This window comes from Poeciliopsis prolifica, unplaced genomic scaffold (assembly GCF_027474105.1).
Source record: "Poeciliopsis prolifica strain line A6 unplaced genomic scaffold, Auburn_PproV2 SCAFFOLD016, whole genome shotgun sequence".
Lineage (NCBI taxonomy): Eukaryota > Metazoa > Chordata > Actinopteri > Cyprinodontiformes > Poeciliidae > Poeciliopsis > Poeciliopsis prolifica.
In genome coordinates, this window is record NW_026562391.1 from 9,879,081 (window position 1) to 9,904,462 (window position 25,382).

Genomic DNA, 25,382 nt, shown 5'->3' on the forward strand with positions numbered 1-25,382 from the left:
AACTTAAATCCAACAGAGGTGCTGTGGTGGCCTTTTATAGGCTGATCATGGTCTAAGCGTTCCAAATCAACAATTAATAATTCAGTAAAAATTGTTGGTGGCTAAAAGTCCCTCATAAAGATGTAAAAGCCTCATTGATGTTATTGCGGTTACTGATGGCAGGTGTTTCCATTCAAGGCAGCTTTTAGATTTAGTTGGCAATTACTTTCTCACCCAAGATGATTTCAATATAAATTTTCCCTCAATAAATAATAAGTTATAAACTTTATTTTGTCACATTATTTTTGTCCGGTTGTAAGTGGACGGATATTCAAAGTTTCACAAAATGAAAGGTTACCATAAGACATCCACCTTTGTTTCCATTTAATCCCCCAAGCAAATTTGAAAACCTTCTAATAGAAACATGTTGTAGTGCGTCTTTGAAGTGCATCAAGGGGGAAATGAAAGCTCTGCTTTTATAGAAACGAGTGCTGAAAAACTGCTGGAGAAACAGTTGGTTTTGATGGACGACAGACGGAAAGAGAAACTGAGCTGAGGAGAGTGAGAACCTGTAGTCAGGCAGATAAACATGCAGGCAGGCGACCAGACAGCAGAGTGGAAACACACCGGTGGTCTCAGACAGTGCCGCCAAATGACCATGTAACTCAGACGGAAAATAAGGAGGGGGGGGAGTAAGAGAAACATTGCTTTAAACTCTCAAACCCCCTCACATCCTCTTGGCTCCCGTTTCATCTTTTTCACCCCATGCTTTTTCTCGAATCTCCACTTATGATTTAGTCTCTGTTTTTACCACCCACGCATTGTTACGATGTCCACTGGCTCAGTCCTCAGCCATTCATCACTTGCTCTCATTTACCTTGCCCTGCTAAATGTTCAGACGAAGCACTGCTGAGTATTTTTCTGATGTTTCCCTCCCACCTGTCTGATACGTGGGCCGAGCAAACTGACCCATTAGGAGCCCACTGAGACGTGCTAACGAGGTACACATAAGATGCAGAGTTGCAGTCACAGGCTGTATTATTCTTATAGATGACGGCACCCGGTGAGGATAAAGGAGCAGTGCCGCACCAAGTTATTTCTGTCCTCTGTAATGCCTTCTCATTAGCAGCTCTAATAGTGCAGCTAATAGAATCTGGAGCTCAATGATAGACCCGAGACGCAGCTTCTGATTTGTCGTCATGACTCTAAATATTCTTCCTGACTACCGGCGCACCTCTATGCCCCTTCACCTTAATGGATGTGTGCTGAAAAACCACTGAGGTGTGACTTAAAAAGGCAATGGTTGAGCCCGCAGATGCACTTGTGAGTTTCATGGGTTGTCTTTAGCGGCCAGCTGTGCACATTTGAAATAAAGACATCAGAGCTGACTGACATGAAATCACCCTTCCCGACTATAATTCTGAGCTCAACCAGAGCTGTTATTAGTGTTTGACTAACCACGATATGCGCTCTAGTTCCACAGTAGTTTTGATACCACAGCTGAACACGTCAAGTGCTGGGTCTCAGAATTGCTGCCTTCCTGCCAGTGTGGCCGGCGTGATGGCACACTTGTTGAGGAGGAAAATGAAATGATGTTTGTGTGCCCGTGCGTTTTTGGAGTCAGTATCATAGATCCTGCTAAGTAGATGGCCTCACACACTCCCACACAGACACACCGATTTCCCGCCACACAGAGCGGTTTGGATGACATGCAACTCACGCCATAATTCCTCCGTTGTGGAAAAACAGAGTGCTGCTGCTGCTGGCAGACACCAACTGGCTTGCTCTTTCTCTCACATGCCGGGATGGAAATTCTTCAACTTGCAGTCGTCTGTGCACACTTTGTACTGAAGCTACCTTTTTACTGTCTCTGGAAATTATAAGTTTTTAACTTTTTGTCACTTTACAACCATAAACGTTGATGGTTTTATTTTTGGATTTTCTGTGACTGACTAAAGCAAAGTAGTGCACAAAGATGAAATGGAAGGAAAATAAGGGGAATGTTCTCAAAAATAAAAAAATAAAAATAGTACTATGGTTTATTGGCTCTTTAGTGTGGAACCTGTTTGTACATCTCATGGGAATATGGGGCCCGTGGGGAAATTGGCCTCATTTCTTTGGCTCCTTCCTCTTTGATCCCAGTAACAGTGGTGTGATTCTGTGCTAAGCTATTTAGAGTCTCTTTTCCAGGCAGTCAAAGGACATTGCTTAGAGGAATTTGCAACCAAGCTCACTAAAAAATAATTGCTTTTGATAGTGTGTAAAAACAGCATTTTTTTTTCTGCTTGTTGTTGGAGACAGAATGTGCTCTGGAAGTGAATGGATGCATGTTCTTCCGAATCTCTGATTCATCAAATGGCAGTGATTTGACGCTTTAATTTCCAGAAACTACAGAGCACACGCACTGGTTTTCTTCCCAAGCATGATCCAGTTTTGATTTGTTTTAGTCATTTTTACACCTCCAGACATGGCTGTTTTCTCAGAAACATTTTCTGAAGAATTAGAGATTTCTTCTGTCTGTCCATCATTCAAACCCATTTACTGTAAGTGTTTGACACCAGGTATAACTTCCCGCTCTTGCTGGACTTTAAGCACATTTCTTTCAGTTTATTGATCTGTGCTACTACTCAATATTCTTCTTTGGCTTTACTTACTGAACGGATTTACTGAAAAGCCAATATGTTCTTCTGGGACTAAGGATGACTGAAACAAAAGATAGATGGTGATGCATTATCTCTTTGTAAACAGAAAGTTATTGATTTTAAGCTTAAAGTCTGAAAACCTGAAACAAGAAATCTTGAAGCACAAAATCCAAAAGTGCACCAACTATGAGCGCTTTTGTGTTTGATGTTTAATTTTTAATCAGATCCTTTTTTTTTTTTGCAGTGCTTCAAGATACTAATGGAGTACTTCATTAAATATATCAATAAAATGCCGTACACTTAACTAAATAATACAATATTAATAAATAATAATAATTTAAGACAGTTTTTATTCATAGTTTACATTTTCCTTCATTATAGATAACGTCAAGATCTTCATACATTTTATATTTTCCAAACTCTTTTAAACTCTCTTCCTACATCTAATATTTTTAATTTTTAATCTTTGCTCTTCTGATTGAGATACCTCGATGTTCTTCTGACAAACAACTTTTAAAGACAGCCAGATTATCACAGGTTGGTGCCGGGTAAGCAGACAAGTCGGTGTCTACAGACCTCATCCTTATTCATCAGAGGACCTGGTTTTTCTGCCTCAAGCAATTTATTTGTGCCTGCAGCTGTGAGGTTTGAGGCAGTTTTCAACTGTTGTTGACATATTTAGACACTTGTCACACATAACGTATCACTAAATGTCTGAAAACATTTTTGATTGCTTTAAAGTTTTTTTTCTGTTGTCATCTTGTAGAATTTGAATGAAAAGGTTGAAATATTAGCTGAAACTTCAACATCAGAGTTCACAAGCAATCCAAAAGGGATTTGCAACTTTATATAGCATGTCTTTAATTTATCTGCAATTAAATGCAGATGCTGATTAAAATGGTGGACCAAAACTGTAGCGATCCCACAAATAAATACATGGGTACAATTGCAAAAAAAAACCCAAAATAATAATAAAAAATATTAATTAATTAGTAAATTAATGAGTTAAGTTGACTTGTATAGCACATCTCAGCAACACAACCTTTCAATGTGGCATCTTGCTGCAGGGCAAATATAACTGTTAATAAATACATTTATCTGGAATTACTTCAATATATCAATTTTTTTAAAAACTTGATGTGGAAATCATAAAATTATAAACATATGTGGGGGAAAAAAAACACATTTGTTTTTTATATTTTTTATTTTAATTTTTTCCCAGTGCTTCATGAAATAATTTTGTCTTTCCATAATTTATGTGCCATGATGCTGTGTTCAGGTCTGCATACTGCAAGATTGATCCTCACGCTATGTGTTCATACAGTGTGACTCATGTTGCATGCAGCATTCTTCAGCACCAGCTTAACACCTGCAGTTTGCATATCTGTAACCAAGTGTCAGGATTAGTGTATTTTGTGGTTCAAGTTTTACTGTTTGAACTACATTTTCTCTAAGAGGCAATATACTCTAATGCATTTGATTTAAATCCCACTCTTGCGTGGATTATCAGATCATCCAGTCCTCTAGTTGAGCATGGATGACATTTTGCTCTGAAAGTGACACCAAAGTGTCATCTTATATTTGACAAAAAAGTCTGATCACTGAAGCAGCAGGAAAACAGTGCAGAATTGCTGAGCTAATGCATCAAAACTCTGTCAGTCTTAATCTGATATCCAAACTCTGACTGGTATCTGCTGAATTTATAAGCACAATTTCAGCCTTAAATGCCACAGGGCTCTTTCTCAAAAAGTAAAACTTGTGTGCTTGTGAGTGATTTCAGTTGTGTTAAATACTGAACCACAGGAAGACTCTTATAAAAGTTATACGTCTTTATGCTTTTGACATGAGATGTTATTGTAAGATGTTTATGGTGTATAGAGCACTTAAGAACTTTTAGCAGACTTTAACATCCTTAGTAGCATTCCTACTAAGGATTGTCATACATTTATTTCATCTAATAAAATCACTCAGACTTAAACTATTCTCGTTTTTGCTCGTTAATCTTATCGATGCATGCAGTGGCTTTAAAAAGTTGCATTCCCAAAGCTGCTGAAATGTTCCATTGTAAATTGTAGCAGTGTTGCATTTCTTTCATTCAATTCAATTCTTGCATTTCTACCAAGTTCTTTTAATGAGACACCAGAGACATTTCTTAGTGATCCAAGGTTTCTAATGCTTATGAGAAAAGGGTAGCAAAGCACTCACCTGTAGTTGTGTGTTGCTGATCAGCTGCACAAAAGGAAGGGCACAGCTCTTCTAACCTTGGTTCTGAAAAGACAGATTTGATTTAGGAATATTTCTGTGATCAGAATAATAAACAGGCTGGTGGTGGAACTACACACCGGCCTCATCACTGAAGTTCAATGAGAAGTGGAGACAACGCTTGTTCTTCTGTTTTAAATAAGATCTATTATATACATTTTTTCTTTGAATCTTTGTAAAATCTAACAATCGTGTTGACCTTTTAGAAACATTGAACCTGGTGCTTTAAAGTCAATTTCATTCAAACATTACCTTTAAGCTAAAAGTCCCAAAACGCTTCACAAAGTGTGTGATTGATGCTTGTTGCAGCACAATCATCATAAAAGTGTGTTTACGTGTGTTTTTCAGTCATTCTGTTGCCTTGTCGTGTGCAGCTGGGGTCATCTGCTGCCGCTTGTGTTTAATTATTGGAGATCAGTGAGGAGTGTTAATTGGGCAGTCCAAACATCAGCCCAGTGGTCCATGATAAGATTTGCACTGGGTTATATAGCAGGAGGGTGCTTACATTGGGCTTTATTCCCAGAGACAGGAGGATTACCGGTCACCGGACCTGGCAGGCTCATATATTTTGCTGGGAAATATTCTAATCCTAATTAGATGTGGCATGATGGATGGAATGTCACGTAACAGAAACCAAATATAAAAGAACAACCTGATACAAAAATGTCACGTCCCCTTATCCCTCAAATACAAGTTGCCACAATGAATCTAACTATTTTTATTGCAGATCAACTGGATGGCATTCAATTGTAGAACATTACTTCTGTTTCTGAATGTTAAATCCCTAAATGTGCAAGAATTTGAATTCTTGCACTTTTCTGGATCAAAGAGCTTGAGCATGTCCACAAGTTAGATGAGAATAAGTTTTAATTCAAGTCTTTAAGTTTGATTTAGTTTTCCTCTTAAGAAGACTTGCAGTTAAATAAGTTAAAGACTTGCAGTTAAAGCTAATTATTTTGACTGGGCCATTTCTCTATCATGCATAAAAAAGCTTTGTGCCCATGTCACAATGCTACCCCCAGCAATTTTTGGCTAAATTGTTCAGGTTGATGTCAGCTGCTAGTGTTCTGTCACACGCCCTGCTTTATATGCAGAGAAGAAGTACAATTTGGGTTTCAACAAATAGTGAATCAGACATCACTGTCTTTCAGCATTAGCTTTCACTTCACTCTTTCACAATGCCCAGATTTATGGCGTGTGCATTGAAACCCAAGTACAATTTTAGCATTCTTATCCTTCTTCATAATAATTTGCCAACTCAAAAATATGAACTCCATTAATTTTATGTCTCAACATCGATGCCTTTAGACTGATAAGTAACTATCAGTACACTTATTAGAGAATGGCAAAAGATGATCAGGTGATTTGGGTCAGAAATGGGGGCGCAGTTACAACAACTTACTTTGTTGTTTGGCCGCCACTTCCTAAGTCAAAAGATTCTTCCTTCTGGGCTGTGACTTAGCAGGATCCTCTTGGCTCCTTGTCTGACTAATGTAACAATAAGTTCATTAAACAGGTAGGAGTAATTTTGCACAGCACTCTATACTGTAAAGCACATTGATATGTTGGCTGCAATATCCTCTAAGGAGCAGGGCTTTTTTCTTTTTTTATTTGCATGTTATTCTACTCTTCTCAGGTCTAATGCAGAGTCATTAATGAGTAGAAACTAATGGGTTTAGGGAAAAGAAGGGGGCATTCAGAGGTAAATCTGGTGATGAAAGGGATAAATTGCTTAATGAACAAGGTAATTAAATGGCTCTGTCTTGAGTTAATAAGTATGTAGCGAGGACGCGTTTGTCACTGCACTCACAGCTGACAAACTCCATATTTTCATGGTCCATCCATAATAATATGGATGGACCAAAATTCAGATCCATGGATGTTTTTTTACCTGTGTTGAACTATCCTCCTGCTCTTTCTTTAAGCTCTTACCAAGGATGTCAGACTTTGCTTTTGTGTAATGTGTTCGCTGCAAAAGAAGTTCATTCTTTTCTCAACAATAGTGAGGTTGATCTGTTTTGCTGTGGATCAGAGGAAAGGATTGCCGCTATTTTGATGATGAAATGTTTTTATTTTTTATTTTTACCTCAAAGTTGATCCCTTTATCTCCCAAGGACATGGTTATTGGCACAGCAGGGGAGCTCTGTTGATGAAAAGACTCTCAAAAACTAAACACCACTTCAAAAGACAGCAGATTAGTAGAAAGGGAGATGCATGAACTTAATCAGTCCAGCTAAGCAATTTTGTTTGGTAAATATAGTTAAAAGGAATTCATGTATCATAAATTACTTCTGCTGAAACAAGGTTGAGGTTAATTTGGGAAGAGATATATCTCGCTCTCTTTCTTTCTTTCTTTCTTTCTTTCTTTCTTTCTTTCTTTCTTTCTATATATATGTATTCTATCTGAAAAGTGGGAATGATGCAGAATTTTCCATCAATAGCGGATTCTTGTTTAAACAGACTAATAAAGATCTTTCCATGTCATAAAAGCCTTTCGTTTCTAACCACTTCACGAAAGCAAGCTCAGCAAATCCCATCTCTATGCCTATTTAATGTTCAGAGGAAAACAAAGGAAGGCTGTGGAGAATGGTAGCAGGAAGAAACATATGGCTAAACCCTTACTCTGCCAATCACAGTAACATTTAGAAAAAGGCAACAGTCTGATTTATTTCCTCCCTTCATCTCAATTCCAGGAATTTTATGAATGGAAAATGTCAGGCAATAGGTTTTCCAAAGCCACTATGGCCTGTGTCTCATGAGCATACCATGCTGCTCTGGTGAGTTCATGCTGTCTGGAGGAGCGCCATTGGAGGCACGGGACCTCTGTACCCACTTCCACTTAACGTCATGCCTTTTGGGCTTTTTAACAGTTCACATTATCTGCACAGGGTAAAAGTTGGAAATAGTACATTACTGAAAAAAAAGGAGGTACTTGGGGAGCTGTGCTGTGCCTAAAAGACACTTGTTTGGTTTTAGCTTGTTAGTCTGAGGCCACAATGTCTGGAAAATACATAAATGGTGTAAGAGTAAATGGCGAAAGATCTTTTCTGATGGTCTGAGCAGACCGACAGGGTCCTTCTCGTTTCACCATCTGTTAGAGGTAGGCATTTATTGTATCATTTACTGTGATATATTTCTCATCATGACAAGAGTTATGATTTATCATTGTCACATCTAATTAATTGAATTTAAAAACCCCAAAAACTGTTCTTACAGCCGAGATTATGTTTACCATTTTCACCACTGTTTGTTAAATAAAAGCATTAATAAATACTAATAAATTTTAAAATATAATTAAAAGCACTTACTGTGTTCAGTGTAGTGATACAAACCACATGTCTTTGAAGAAGTGTATTACAAATGTATTACATTATATGACAATGTATTTATGTTTATGGGGTGTCTCATACAGTCACAGCCTTACAGTTACCTAACAAATAAGTAAAACATAGTTTTTGTCGTCACTTTTATTGTTACTCATTCCATAAAATATTGTGATAAAACTATTTCCATATCACCCACCCCTACCATCTGTTTGTTTTCAAGTTTTGATTCAATATCTGTTTTTTAATCTGAAATGTGTTTCTTATAACATGAACCCTAAGCTTGAGAAAAAGTTGTTGGATTTGTCTTACAACAGAAAGGACTTGAAACTAATCAGCACAGCCTGCTGTCATAACTAATCCTTATTTCTTGGCCTTCTAGCTGCAAACACATAGATTCCTGAATGTTGTAGCGTCCACAGGATGAATAATTGAAAGTCTTGCTTCCCAAGGTGCGTATGTATCTTTGTTTTTGAAGTATTTTGGTAGCATTCGATAATTTCGCCATTTGTAGATTTGTAGAAGTTATTAATGAAACATATAACCAGAACTATGTATCCGACTGGTATTATGCTAATGCTGAGACCAGGTCTTAACTGACGGTGGACACCAAAATTTTTAAATGTTGTTCCTTAATAGTGTTTACAGGATACGGTTATGTTTGTACCAAAGCTGCTATCTTAGTAGTAATTTCACTGGATACTGACATTGGAAAAATGTAAATGAGGTTGATATTAAAGCATCTAGCCAGTTATCCCAGCCTCTCAACCCCCTAAAAAGACAACAACACAGCAGAGAGAAATTACTTTACCGCAGGTTCTTCAGTAGAGAAAATAACCTTGAGTCCTACAGAAGATTAAGTTATTGCAAAATTACTCATAAAAAATGCTTCAAAGTACATTTATGGTTGCGCTTTTTTTTTTTTTACTGTAAAGGGTTTAGTTCTTGGTCATTCAATTCTAGGCACTGAAGAAGTAGAAAAAGTGGCATATGTCAAACCACACTGGATTTAAAAAATATAAATTTGGATTTTAATATATACTTATTGAATTGTTTCTCTTGTTTCTTGCTTTCTTACTCACAAAGTAACCCTGAAGGAACCAGAAATTAGTTAGACAAAATGAGGTGTTACACTGCGCATCATTAAATGGAGACTGAGCCACTATTAGATTTTTCTACATGAACGACTGACATCCTGAAAATAAGCCATACAAAAAAAAAAAGAAAGCAAGAGAGAGAAGTAGGAGACAGATTGATGCTGAGGAAAAATTCACTGAAACAGCAGATACAGTAGAGATGAACTGATGCACCACAGAACAAGGAACCTCCTGCTGTTTCTGCAAGGTGTAATCAGGAACAGATGTCTTTCTGCACTCTCTTGACTGGAGGCAGATTTTCACAACAATTCATTTCCTCTTTGCGGCATGTTTTTAGGAGGATATAAATGAGCTCCTCTTGTCTTTGAGTTTTTCTGTGATTGCTCTGAATTCTCTGACAGCCTCTCAACTTCTGATGTTAAAAACACTAAGTGTAGATGGGATTGTACCTCAGAATGGTCTTGATGTTTATGACTAAAGCTCAAGATTCAGACTGAGTCTCAATGTGTTACTGCTTGGAATTTATTTTTTTGCACACAGTTATTTTATTGCATATTTAAAATTATTTAGAGGAGGATGTTCTGCTGAAATAGTCAGCAATTATATATTATAATAGAGATGCAAAACAATAAATATGTGACAAATTTTTAATCTATATAAGCTACACCTGCTGATTACAACTGAAATAAAAACGATAATTTCAAATGTCCTATTAACATCTTGTTTTGTTAGAGATATATGCTTGGTGCATTAAATAGGAATTATCTTGTAAATGCTTAATTTTCTGTTGGATTCGGTATAATTTAGTCTGTCTTAGAAATTGGAAGGCTTTTTTTCAGTTCTTTACATTTTTATTTTTTATTTTTTTAATACTCTAAAAGTGGAAACAAAACTGGGAATTGTATCAGGCTGGCAAAAGCCCTACAGGTGCCTTTCAGGTTTTTAAATGAAACTGGGTATTCCTAACTGTATCAGATGTAATAATAATAATAATAATAATAATAATAATAAAAGATTGCTTTTCATGTTGGTTCAAAATCATTTGGAAATCTTTCCCCATCTTTAAAATCTCCACTGAATCTCTTACTTATTTTATCTTAGCTTCAGGCTTCAACATGTTTCCGATAGAATCACAACTTTGGGAACAAACCTCTCCAGAAGTGATGCTGCTGTCCTATTTACCAAGTCCAGTTAACTTATCTCCCACTCCCACTGTTCTGCCTCAACTCTTGCTAGTTCTCTTTTTGTCAATATGTTTAACTTGTTCCAGTAGGCCTCTGCATGATGAGTCATTTGTATTTTTTGAAGTAATTGTTTCAGGACATTGCAGATTCCAAAGTGCCATTTTATAACACCAAATGCAAGGAACTGGCTGTTGGCGAGATTCAGGGATGTGTACCTCTGAACGTGTGCATGTTCAGAATTCCTTTCTGATTTTGCAGAGCATAAACTTGGAGCATAAATGAATCTCAGTCCTGCTGAAAAGTTTCTCTTCAGAAAAGGGTCAAAGCAAGACTGTTTCCATGGAAACAGTGCTTCATGAAGAAAGATGTCTATTACGGTACTTGACAATCAAAGCAGCATAAAAGAACAGTGTGAAGCAAGATGTTAAAATCCGCAGTGGATACTTTTATGCTTGCAAGCCATGAGCTATGTTGTTTCTCCTGTGTCAACAATCCCGTAGGGGAGGAGCGATCAGACATCCAAAAACAAACTGGTATAATTATAATTATAATCAGAAACATTCACTTTCTGATTCACTGTTTGCTGGTCATTTTTCATCACTCATTGCACATTGTTCATTCCTGAAAATAAAAAAAACCAACCAGAAATCCATTGCAGAGTTTGTGTGTATCCACATCGTGGTACGAACATATTTGGTAGAGTTCCTTCATAACCAAACACTATATTTTAATATTTCTCCATAAGTAGAAATATTTGTCTGGATATAACTACTACTATACTGTTCATTTTCTCTTTTCTCAGTGATTTGATAATATTATTTAGGCTTATCTTGGATTATTTTATTCTTAAATTATCTTTGATCAGTTATCCCCCATATAGATAAGGTGAGAATCTCGGAGGAGCTCAGCATAGAGCCACTGCTCCTCCACATCGAGAGGAGCTCTCTGGTGAGGTGTTTCTGGCACATACCTCTTGAAAGAGAAACCAGAGGAAAACCCAGGGCATGTTGAAGAAATTATGTTTCTCAGCTTGCTTTGGAACGCCTTGGGATTCTCTCGGAGAAGCTGAAGCAGATGGCTGGGAGAGGGAAGTCATGATGGACAATCTGCTGCATTGAGCTTAACTGGAAGTGATCGGGAATAACGCTGCTGTCAGTGTTTCCTTTCTTTCCATGTATTATACATGACTAGAAAACAATGTTCTATGTAGGTCTTAATGTGAATGCATAAAAGGCAGATTGTAGGACTTCAAGCCACAAATTTGAAGTATCCATTTCTTTTAATGAGCTTCCATTCTGAATATATTCTCAATAAAACCACACATTTGTTTTCAATATGAAGCAGCCAGTGTGCTGAGATGATATATGGAGTAGTGTGAGATTAAGTCATGTCATTACTAACTTATTTGTGTGGTATTGAGTTGTAGCTGCATGTATACGGTATATGTGACAGAGTCTTATTAATGTTTTCACATTAAAAGTATGGTACATACAAATTTGCAATAGTGTTATGCAATAACAAAAAATGAAAAAAACTAGGACTGGAGTTAAGATAAAGACTTTCTTCTGTGTATTAAACAACCATAAACAATTTCCATGCATGCTTCTGCTTCCGGAGCTCCTTTTGTACTATTTAGATAAAAATACATTACTAAAATAGAGAAACAAATATTCTCAATCCAGTGCAAAGCACAACTACAATCCAAAGTATTTGTGGATTCCCAGAACATTTTTTTTTTGTTAGTTTATATTCTGTGGCATTTTCTCCACTTCCCAGTGGAAGTACAATTCCTAAATTTTTCCTACATTTGGTCTAACAAATTCCCGTTCTCTTGCTGGGCTCCCAATCTGGGTACTTAATGATTTAAAAATACGTTTATAGGGGACTGACTTCCAGAAGTACTATATCTTTTTCCAGGTTCAGAGGTCTGATTCAAAGGATCACAGATTATGTAACGCCTGCTACTAACTGACCCATGGTTCAGTGATAATATGTAGTTATGAAAAGGCTAATGTATGTAATTGTTCTGAAAGGAAGCGAGCATGGATTAGTCTTATTTTAGCATTCAGCTTGTACCTTATCTTTGCAAAAATTAAGAATCAAAACTGTTTTGTTGCTTTCCAGACACTCCGCATTGTGCAGATAAGTGGGCTGCAATCACATCAACATATTAACCCAAATTACTCTTTGCATGCAGACTTGTGTGCTGATAAGTACCTGCTGTTGTAGGGCCTCAATGGAGACTAGCCAATCAATGGAAGCAATTAGTAACATAGGTCAAAGTACAATGTACATGTCATTATTGCATGCTTCTCACAAAGCCATTTATTTAAGGATTGCTTGAGGGAAGGATTCCTAATTGCTCCATTAGTTGTTGCATTTTCTATGTGCTTTGCCTTGTGAAAGTTAGGATGACTGTTTGTATTCAGTTTGTGAGCTGTCCAGCTACATCACTGCTAATCCTGTCAAAAAAAAAAAAGAAAAAAAAGCCCATTATTCAAATTGTCCCTGTGCAAATATTAGTGTATTAGTCGACACTGATAAATGTGCTCTCACAGGGCTGTTTGGCATGGTAACCAAGAGCGGTCAAATTGGCTTAATGGGCGTCGAGGACAATGATACATTGGGATGGAGCTTATCATTGTCAGCAGAACAAAAAAAAAAAAAAAAAACTGCAGGCTTTTCTATTCAACAGAATGTAGTTTTTATAAATGGTATTTTCATGCTTTCAGCTAAGCTACCTTGTTCATTGAATGATTCCCCACAAAACAACCTCACATGCACACACCATCGCATTGGTATTGAGGAAATGCACCCTTTCCTCATCCTTTTAACTCTGGCTACTTTTTACTCTGAATGATTGGATAACAATTTTGTTTTCTTGGTTTGTAGAAACCTTAAGGCATTTGTCTAGCTTGGTTGGGTGTAACATGATTTAGAGTTGTGCTCCATAAGATGGTCAACTACCCTGAGATTTTGTTTTATTACCTAAACCTACTTTAAACTTCTACAAAGCTTTGTCTCTGACTTGTCTGCTGTGTTCAATAGTCTTCATGATGCTGTCAGTTCACTACTGATCAAGGTCTTCACTAACCAAATGACTTTAGATGGAGCTTATATTAAACACAACTGAAGAAGGAGAGTTTTGAAGATAATCACTTAAACTGGATTTTGTTCAGGGTATCCGTGTGGCAAAAATGTGCCAGTCTTCTAAATGTTATTTGTATATAAATTCAAAAAGTTTAGTGTTTTCCCTTACTTCATAATTAGGCACAACTCTATTAGTCACAAAAAATACCAGTAAATTACACAAAGATTTTTTGGATGTTAAATAACAAAATGTGAAAAATGTCTAAATGTAGTGGATATTTTCCTGATATGTAAGTTTTCTCCATGTTTCTTCTTATAAATTTATATTGGAATTCATACACCTGCCAAAACTTCAACAGCACTATAATGTATAATTTAGTGCTTTGAAAAATACTTCAGCTGACATTGAAGCTTGTATTATAACCTGCTTGTTTACTGGATTCTGCTGATTTGTGTCAATGAAGAGTGTGTGCGGAAGTGTGCTATGGAGAGGAGTCATGTTGACAACTTCTCTTTGACATGAAACATGCAGCCAGAGCTCACTCGATTATGATGCGATTAGTTAATTTGGCGAAGATGTGGAAAGTGAATTATGGGTGTATCTCATTCTGCACCACTAATGGATGGAAAATACCTCCATCTCCAACCTCATCCTCCCCACACCCTTTAACCAGAAACCGTCTCATAATTTCCAACTTGTGCATTCTGAAGTGAATAGATTTAGCATCTCAGATTTATTTTGTCTTTCCATTTGGGTTTCTCTGGCTGTCTCATTTGTAATTTACTGCAAGGTTGTTATCGTTACTGTAACAAAAACAGCCAGCCCGTTTCTGTATTTATGGGTTTTATCTTCCTGACCCTATGAGCGCCCATCACTTTTGAAGGAATGCTTATTAAAAAACAATCTTTCGCCATAAAACGTCCCATCAAGCAGCTTTTTTTGCCCATCTGAAATATTGGAGGAGCCCTTTGAGTGCGTCTTGAATCTGATGTCACTTTGTGGTGGCTTGACGTTCACATTACCTTGAACAGAAAAGTCAACAGTTTTTCCAGAGAACAGGGAGCATGATTATCTGGCACCTCAATTACTGTCTCCACAAAAACCAAGCAGCTCCCTCAGTCGCACGCATCGTTCAGAAGTGTGCCCACACTGTAAAACCGGCATAACAAATCCCTTTAACAGAGACGCAGAGGGCCCAGTAAAGAATGTGCTGTTCACCACACTGCGACAGAGCAGGAAGTTCACTGCTTTCCACACGGACCCATAGAAAATGGGTTTCCCATTAGCGGCAGCATGCAGTCAGGTGCATTTTGTTTTGTTTCTTTTTTTATTTTCTTTTGTTTAATATCTGCTGTTAACAGTGAGAAAAGTGCTGAAAACCCCATTTTGAAAGTTGAATTTGTTGCAGGAGGCGAAGTACTTTTTTTTTTAACAATAGTTATGAAGAAGTCAACAGTTTTTGATGATGACACAGTATCGGCCACAGAGAATACACCCGTCCTCTCTGTTTAGTTTTCCTATTCATATTTCTTTGTCACAATTTCTTTTATTTGGCTAAACATATTTTGTCCCTTCTGATCATGCCGGGTCTTAATAATGTAAATGCACCGCCTGCTATTATAGCTCTAGGTATGCTTTGGAAAGCCATTGTGCAATGTACTTTCTCTTCTACAGAAATGTTATGAATAGGACCTGGGCATGCAGCTTACAATGCATTGTACTGAAATAAAGAGCTGGAGTGTATATGAAACTCCCTCATTATGAATTCTGCTGAGTTGTGCTATATCATCGTTGAATGCTGCTGAATGTATTCACTAAGACGAATATTTGTGGAGATATGGGATACAGAATAGTTCCTCATCTTTTCCAACCAGCTTTTTTAGTACTGGCCTATTGTGCAAAATTCTCTTTTTGCATGTTTTTATACTTCCATAAGTCTTTCTTTAAGACTTGTAGAAATAGTTCAAGCTTTTGACAACAAGTAAATCTTTTGTTAAGTGGAAATCAAGCTGCTTCAAAAACGCCCTGATTATTAAGTCAAACTTGGTGGGGATTGCTCCTCAAACACAGCCAAGCCCAGGCCAATCACATTCAGACATAGCCTTACAGCAACTCATTCTGAAAAATAGGCAAAACTGAACAAATAAACTCTTCTTATCTTATAGTTTTGTGCCATGAAATGTAATGAGCATGTTAATATAGTACAGATCTATCCTAACTTTTTCAAGGGGACATAAAAGGCCCTCTTTAATTCAATTTTGCCATTCTACTGTGATGCAAGAAATATATTTTTTTCTGTTTTATGTTCTTTCTTGTGTTCTGAAAGCTTCAGATCATCTGAAATCTCTTGCTGTTTCTCTGCTTTGCACTGCACTGTTTTTAAATATGCTGTAAAAATCACTTCATCAGTCTGTCAGTGGACAGTGGGCCTGTGGTTTTATATCATCTTCTGTCAACACCTGCTTGTGGAGCTCCACAAACACTCCACAAGCTGCTTATTATGTCCACCATCATCTGTTTGATTTATTTTCCAGTTCTTTGCCATGCTGTTTCAGGTGATCTGCAGATTCGATCACTTGTGTTATCGCTGCTTTTTTATTTTTATGAAAGATTGATGAAAACTATTCACTAGAATATCAAGATGCTCACTAAAGCCCAGTGAAAGGGAAAGTCCTTACCCGATTCACTTTGACAAAGACTGACACAAGAAGAAATATTAGCTTATGAAATTGGAATAACTTAATGTATCAACTTAATATTGGAACAAAGTTTTTTTTAAACCATAGTCTTTCTGTCTCTCCTGAAAGTTATCTATTTAAACCACAGGGATCCATCTCCAGCCTTGCTGATAACCATCTTGACTCTTATCCTCTCCCACCTCTGATTTTCATGCTTCCCCTGGTTTTTTCTGCATGGAAGGCCTTGCTGCAAGCCCACTGCTCCTCTGGGAAAAAGGCTGGTGTGTAAAGGCCTTTTGGATGGATCGTTATCCATTCTCAGACCTTCAGGAGCTTTTAAGTTATGTTTTATTCTTTATTATGTCTGAATTTATTTGCTAAAATGCAAAGTCAAAAAGAGTTTGTATAAGATCAGAAATGTAATAAATAACAGATGAGACTGATGATGGGGTTCCCACTGTCTGACGGTCAATCCTGGATGCCTTTAAGCCCACAGAATTTGGTGTTGCTTCATGCAGTGTTAATTATAGCCTTCTAAAATTTGCACGTGATATTTGTTTGACAGAGCTATCCCACTGTCTGTGTGTTTTGTGGGGCTTCGTAATGATTCCTGTTTTTTGATTCTGGACCATTTAAATGATCAGAAGGTCACAGGGATCTATTTAGACTAATCTCTTCCTTTAACACAATTTTCCACCAGAATCTTTAAATACTCTAAACGTGTTCTATTCTGAATCCTGGTTTCATTTAGAGCCTCACAATATTTTGAATTCCATTCATCACTACACCATCAATGTGCAATAGGTTGATTTCTAAAGCAGGTATGGGCATCGAAGGCCCATCCGACTGGCCACATTTATCATTTGTATTTACATGCTTAGAGATAGCACAGCCATTTGGTTTGTGTGTGTTACAGAACACATAAATTCATTATAGCAAATGTATTTTGTAGATTATTTATTGATTGATTAAAACGTAGGAAACACAAAGTTTCCTATGTCACACAGTGAGACAAACTTAGCCTAAGGTTGTGTAGGTTTGGTAACCAAATCAATACACTAAAAACATGCAGAAGTTAAACATAAAAATGGCAGACTGAATGAAAAGCTGTCTTCCTGTTTTTTTGGTGTTTGATTAATTTTATTAGTTTTTCCACTGCAAACACAGACCATTTTCATTTTCTAAGTTGTCAGCCTCAATTTTCATTATCATCCAAATTTAGACTGCAAAAGGATGGATGCTCAATGTCAGCCCATCGACCAGTCCACCCATCACTGATGATTGATGGGGTGCTTACCATTTTCAGGTCACAAGGATTTGTTTGAATGGACCAAAGAATAAGTGAATTTGCAGCAGAGTTTCTCTGACTCCAGTGATGTTTTTAGACTCCTACATCTAATGTGTGCAGCGTTTGAGTCAATGTCTTTTTTGAAGAGAGAGGTATATGGTTTTCTTTACATCACTAAAGTTTGATGCACAGAGGCAGTTAAAATTGTCTTTTATCTTTACTTTGTTGATCCTTTTTAAATAATTTTAGCTGCAACAATACTGAATTGAAGCTACCTTCAATTTGCTGATTCACTGTTCAAAGACACAGTGTACTGTGAACTGAGGGCATTGTTCTCTGGGTGTGGCAGATCCGCTGATTATCCACAGCACCATCTGGACAGGTGATGGCTATTCAAGACCTAAAAGTATTTGTTTTTCCATAACTTGGTGAGGTTGGCCCAGGACAATGCTTTACTCCTCTGTTTGATGTCATATTAATGCGTCTTTTGAATTTCAACTACTTCCAGGCTTAATAAGTCTCTGTCTGGGCGCTTCATTATCCCCTGACCTGGCATCATTAATTCTTGTTTGCTCAGAAAGAGATTGGATGTAGAAGTAGGTCAGAGCTTAAGGGGCTAGATATTGATGCATTAGACAAATACCATTGATCAATGAGCCAAGTCCTGGGAAAGAAAAAACTGTTAGACAAATTCCTTGGAGACATTATCAGGTATAAAATAGAATCAATGGTGTTGGATCCTATTCATGTCATTGATTGTTCTGGATTATATTTACTCCAACAAAGGAATTATAAGAACTGTAAGAAGAATACTTGAGCAGTGTGTAAGAATGGCCTAATCAGAGTGGACTATTTTTATTTTTCTATTTTGCATCTCACTCCTGGGCTATATGTAGAGTAGTGAACATAAGGCCCAAAATTAAATAAGAAAAGTGAAGATGAAGACATCATGCCAAAAAGTGAATTCCGCTGTCTTTTTGTAGTAGTAAACTTTAGATTTTAGATGTTTTGTTTCTGTAAACAGGATGCAAAACAGGAGTGCATCAAGTGGAATAGATACTTCCTAGATGACAAGTCTTGATATTTCGCAAAATATGGTTCAGTTGTTTATTCTTAGACCTTGGTAAAACGTTAGATATGCCAACAAACACATAACAGCGGTTTTACAAATATGAGACCTGAGTTTCTGTAAGAAACTGTTTTTATATTGTTGTTTTTCTTTATTTCACAAACTCTGTGAAATCGCCAGGTTTTTAGAGGTTGTGAAAGATGTTTTCTCCCTTACAGATTATTGTTTATCATACCATAGTACTGTTTTTAACTTTTCTTCTATTTATCTGATGAAAACATTTAGAAACCAACCCAGTCTTACATAAGAATGTAATTCCTCCTTTATTAAATTATCAATCACCTGAAATTAACCACTTTCTTTGAATTAAATTTTTCAAACATCGGCCAAGCCTTTCCACTGAAGAAGAAAACAGTTGAATAAAACTTTTCAGACAACATTTCAGACAGCTTCAAGGAACAGTGGAGAAGTGCTTGGCTTCACAAAATTATTCCAATAGTTTATCAACAACTCACCGAAGAGGTCAAAAAACAAGCCAGAAGCACAGAAAACCTCCATCTATTGGAGAGTCCCAAAATGAAACCCTCTGCTTACCAAAAAGAACACAACGTTCGTAAAGACTGTAATGTAAAAGTCCACCTTAAATTTCTTTAAGATCTTAATAACACCCAAGACTTCTGGAAAAGCATTCTGTGAACTGACAAAATGAAATGGGAAATTTTAAATAATTTCAGATTTGCCAAGAATATTCCCAAAAATATAATTTCATTTTCTTTGTAATAAAGACTTATATAGTTAAATCTGAAACATTATTCCTCCCTCATTTGTAGTCATGTCAACATACAGTAGTTACAGTAAATGCAGGATGGTAATTGACACTATGCAGAGCTTCATAAACAGTGGGACGCTGCCTTTATGAAGTGTAAATTGTTAAGTTCCTCCCCTTTACTTTCCATTACTACTTCTCCTGCAGCTCTGCTGATGGACTTTTAATTTGCTCAGCGTCTCTGGTTCCTCGATGTGAGAGAACAGACACATTAAACTACCACCATGCTGCTTTATGAGTTTGCACTCATGTGGGATTATATGGGTAAATTCTTCTTTTCTTCATTTTACAGGATTTTACCGTTTTGCTGAATTTTGTTGTGGTCCTTTGGATGTGCTGATTTCAAATAGCTGAACATTGTGGGTGGTCTCACTGGTTTTATCTTCTGGTAGCGCCTTCATATTTAGCTTTTGTAATAGAGCTTCATTTCACAGCTCAGGGGATTACATGTGTGGCCTCACACAGGCTCCTCTTGTTTGGTGTTTCTTTTTTGGGATTTGGGCTGTTGTGTAAAGAGAAGTGCTAACGCATTGCTGCAAGCTATGTACTTGCTTTCCTTGATTAATGCGTTTTATGGGGGATACTATGTTTATTTCCTCATGCTTTCCATTTTAAGATTTCAGTATATCAGTAAAAGGTTTGGGCACAAAAAAAAAAATGGCTTCATTTGCGTCAACTCTGGGTGGCAGGGGACCACATATGTACTATTCTGAAATTGCATTGGGCAGCTGCAAAAAAATTGTCCTGGGGCTAAAAATGGACACTTTGAACACCAGTGTCTTAGGTTATTTAAGCAAAAGTAATCTACTGTAGATGCAAAAGGAAAAAATAAGATTAAATATAAACTTTCCTTATTTGTCTTCATCAGCATTGATTTTTTTTTTTTTTTAATAATTTAAAACTTCCCACTGTTCCTCCACACTCTAGGACCTTAATTTCCACATAAAATGGGACATTAACCGTCATCTAAAAGAGGACTTTGGACACAGACAAACAGAAATTTTGACTGTGCTTTAACATAAGGAATGCAGAAGATGTAGCTCATGTCCTGGATACAACTGTTCATAGCTCTTGAAGCTCTGGCTCCAGCTGCACCCCATGTTACTTTCAAGCTTGAATGAAATTTGTAACAACACATTAAACATGCCATGCTTAAAAATCGTTTAGTCAATTTAACACTTTGAAATAGTCACAACAGTGGAAAAAACATTTCCAGTGCCAATCTTACAAAGTTAATCATGCAGTGGCTACAAAAAAAAAAAAAAAATTAGGAAGATGAGTACATATATGCAAAACAACCTCCCAAAAAACAACATATTTGAATGTTTTATTGATTACATTTTGGCATACTTCCATAAAGTAGCTGTTTGTGCATAAAAAACCTTCTGAGATCAGTGTATTTCAGGCCTTTAGCTGAACCAGATAAAGCCAGCAGGATTGCTCATTAAAATGCTGCATTTGCATCTGATTTGGTAAGTCGAGAACAAAGTAGGGATATTATCATGTTCTGAGAACCTTTATTTACATAATGTGCTTACAGCTATTCCAACCTTTCAGCCCATTCGGCAGCAAGCCTGTTACAGATAAATGATGTGGAGCTATCTAGATATGTATAACTGCAGTCACCTCCTCACATAACATGCAGCCTCCAACTTTGAACTCAAACAAAGTGGCTCCTAATGAGCATGCTTTACCCTTATTACACTAGACAGGAATGCCAAACATGCACATGCAAACCTGTCAGCAATTAGCTGGAAGCACCACAGTCACTGCTAAACTAACACATCTCTAATCATTCTGTCTGTTGTGTTCAGAGAAGAAAGGCGGCTACATACTCCCAAATCAGCAGCTGTAATTATGCAGTTTCAAAGTAATCTCTTGAAATGAGATGCTTGAATAATACAGTAGCATCAGACTGTATGCTCTCTGGATACAAATAGGTCTCTCTTACCTTTTAATCTTTATTTTCTTAAACTATTTTATTTAAATATTTTTTGCAGTAAACATTAGGAAAAATTGTTTACTATGACATGATTTTTCTGCAGAATACTATACTTTTTCCTAAATAGTGTAGTACAACTACTCTAAGGAGGTACTAACTGCTTAATCTGTTGGGCTGGCTGCTCAGGTAGCTAGCCTGCAGTCTTTTGCTTAACAAACATCCTGCGCTTAACATGCAAACTGTAGTTTAAATGTCAGATTAGCTTATAATGTCGTACATCTTTAGCTTACACAGTGTATTTCTAACATTACAGGTGCAAGTCCTTACCAGCATGGCAATTAGATGTGTAAAACTTTCACCTTCTCACATGAGTTCAGTTGGAGCCTTCAATACCTGTCATTAAATAATTACCTCTGCTACAGGTTTAGTTTTAACCATTTGAAATCTAATTTTCAGGCAGGTCTTTCTTGTAGTCCATCCTGAAAAACATGGTAGTTAAGTGTGTTGTGTAGACACTTCAGTGCAGGAGCTTTCCTTATAGATGGAGCTGTCACTCAAAGACTTTCTTTGGAATCTCACTAAAAGAGATTTTAAAATCTCTGTACACTTCAACTTATAGAAACAAAACTAGCAATCTTCAACAAAAATGCACACAATTACGCATTATGAATGAAGGGCAGATTTGCAGAGACTGATGAAAAGGTGAATGAGGAACAGATTGAACACCAGGGTTGTACAGAATGACTTTTGAGGTTGTTGCAATTAGCTGACCTATTGTGAAGGTAATCAAAAAAAAAAAGAACATAGATTAATTTGTCCAGAATTAATCTATGGTTTGTAGCATTCATTCTCTGGACTTTGTACTGTTGTGCCTTGTACATGGAGGACCTGGAGTTTATGGCAAAAGCCAGAGTACAACCTGAATAGGTCATCATAGGTTCACCAGGTGCATGCACACACCAAGTCTGGTCTGAATATGGCAGCCCCCTTAGTATGGGTAGAAGAAAAATCCCTAAGCAGTATGCCAGACCTGCATTACAAAGCAGAATATCTCTAGATGTACAAAATATTTATTGTGACTGTTATTTCTGTTGTAGGCACAGAAATAGGAGGAAAACTCTAATGCTGAGTTTTCTGTTCAGATGTGTCTCAGCAGTCATTATTTTTAAAGCCCGTATGCGTTGTCATTTTTTTCCTGAGCACATTGCACAACAAAAGCTTCACACAACAAACAAACAGACCCACAAGGCTCCTCTTAAACACCTCACTATATCAAGACTCAGACATCATAAAAAGATCAATCTATCTTTGAACTGACTCTGCAAGTTCATCCTAACGCGTTTAATCCTCCAAACACATGCGGTTCGTCTCACTCTCCTTCAATGCTCCCCACCATCTGAAAAGTGTAATATCAGTCTTATGGGGAATGAGAGATACAATGTGAGCCCTTGATCCAACCCACTCATTCCCGCTGCTTGACTGAACACACTTTGCATTCTCCGCTTTTTCTCAGAGCCCACTCAGGTGCATTATGGAAATGTCTTCTGTCATCTTCAGTGTTGCAAAAGCTTCCTCTGGGATATACAGTTGAGGCTCTGTGTCAGCATTGCAGGTACAGCATGAGACTGCGTCTGAAGAGCAGACATTAGTGATGAAACAGCTATTCAACAATTCAGGAGACATCACTGACAGGTCTTCCTTCCCCTCAGTGATAGTCTGAATGTTCTGTTGAAGCCTGTTGCAGTTGAATTGACCAACACTGTTCCACAATCTAGAACACTTTCTGTATGAGATGATGACTTACTTAATGTATGGCTGTTGCTTCCTGCTCTGTCCATTACAATCATCTTGAGAGAACATCTGAGATTTGCTTAGATTCCTTGTAATGTTTTTTTTTTTTTTTTTGCTGTAAAGTTTAAGGTCCTGGTTATGTTTAACTCCACGGGCCTGTTTTGATCATAGTTAGCAAGCATTCATGAAGCTTTATATGGAAATGATACACTTTACAACAACAATTGACAGTAGTCATGGATGACCTTGCAATTGTAGCATGTGATGCGAAGTCATAAAAGAAGAAGAATGCCATGCCAAGCATAGTTTTATTAATATTACTATTTTATTATGCATTTCTTTCACATTTTTTTGGGAATAAAATAAATGTTGTAGCAGTTGGTTTGAAATTTTTTTAATTTCTTTCTTATCTAAACATGAGCTACGGTCATGTTTGGTTTCAGGACCATGGACAGCTTCAGATTGATATACCTGCATGTCATTTTTCCGAGCAGCTCCTACTGGGACCATGTAATGAAAAGGAATCAGTCATTCTAGTGTCATTGGTCTATTAGTGTGTTTTGACCTAATTAACCTGAAAATGAAGCAGGTTACATGGATTTTGTTACTGTTATTTTAATTAGGATAAATCCTTCCCTGTATGCTGTTGACCATTAATAATGATGCAGATTTAAACTTCCTGGTCTTTTTTGATGCTATTTTTACCCCCTTGTTGCACATTTCTTCAAATTGTATCATCTCAGTCAGAGTGGGATTATGCAGCTGAACAAAGCAAAAATACAAGCATGCACATGCAAAAATGACACTCTGCTTTTTGTTTATACACCAGCTGCTTGTTCAGCATGGCTCCTGACGAGGCAGCGAACCATGAGCTCTGTATACTTACATCATTGTCCAAAATCATATTTTCTCTTGTCGTGTTTTTGGTAGCTGTGGGCATGTGAGAACGAACAGTCGCCACCATGAAAGGCTGAGTGAAATTAGCTATTTGCTCTGACTGATTCACACACATTAGGGCCAGAACATTAATATCTTAATTAATTATGTTTTACTTGTGTACAAAGGCTTGGGCTGGATAAAAAAACATATTGCAGCAACAAGCACCCACACAATCCACATTTTTAAAATGGTATTCTTTCAAAGAAGCATGTGAATGATTAGGGCAGCAACTGAAAGGTGAATAACCTTCAATATATTAGCAACAAAACAAGATAAAAAGAGACATTTTTTTATCATTTGAATTTAAACAAAGATGAAATAGTGATGATGAGACCAGTTGTCTATCCTCTACAGCAACACAGATGTTTGCCCCGTGTCTGCCCATCAAATTTGAAACGGTTCAAGTTAATCGATCATAAAAAGCTATAGCATTGTGTGGAGAAGCTCAAAAGTTTTTCCAACTCACTTTGCAGAGAATTCTATTAAAATATGCAGATAGGAGTAGCACTTGCTGTTCATGCTTTTGTCCTGTTGTGAGTGAATATTTGATGTGATTGGAGAGGTGTAGGTGAGTGGGTGTAGGGACAGATGTTCACGTTGTGTTTGCGAGAACCTGCTTGTGTTACTGGGGGTTTGTGAGCTGCTATAAATCTAGCTATTGCTTGTTGGAAACTAGAGAATGGTCACTCTATTAAGAGACAGAGTGAGACACTCCACACTAATCATGCCGTCTCCAATCATCGCAACGAACCAGACCAGGGTCGTCTGAGCATGCTCATTCGTGGGATTAATTAGCAAACTTCAGTGAGTACCTAACGATGTTGTCAAAGAGCTTTTCAATGGTTCTTTCCCCACTTCTACTGTAAATGTGCACTGAAAGTGGAGGCACGAGTTTGGCTGTGGATGGAGGGAGTTGATTGTCACTCTGTAATTTTCGGTCTGACAACCTTGTAAGTGCGAGAGGCGTAGGTGTGCCAGTGACAAGGAGCTTGCTTTCAGCTGACAGCCCCACAATGCCTGTCACCCAATGTTTCCCACTAGTCACATTCGCATTATTCAAATCTTTGGAAATGTCAACAGAGCAAACTTCCAACTTTTGGAGCTGCATGCTTTTATTTCAATTTAAAGCCCCCAGAGATCTGCAAACCCGTTATAGAATAGCAACAGGGGATCCACATAACTGTGGAAAATATAGACCTATATTTGAAGTCTTTGTAAGTGAGGACAAGGTTTGATAGCCACAGCTTGAGACTGTATCATTTGGCTTCGGA

General features: G+C 37.2%; 1 protein-coding gene across 3 annotated transcripts in view; it reads left to right on the forward strand.

Moving 5' to 3' along the window:
• Positions 1–25,382, forward strand: part of kcnq5b (potassium voltage-gated channel, KQT-like subfamily, member 5b) — an 87,955-nt gene that overhangs the window by 37,251 nt on the left and 25,322 nt on the right. The window lies entirely within an intron of this gene.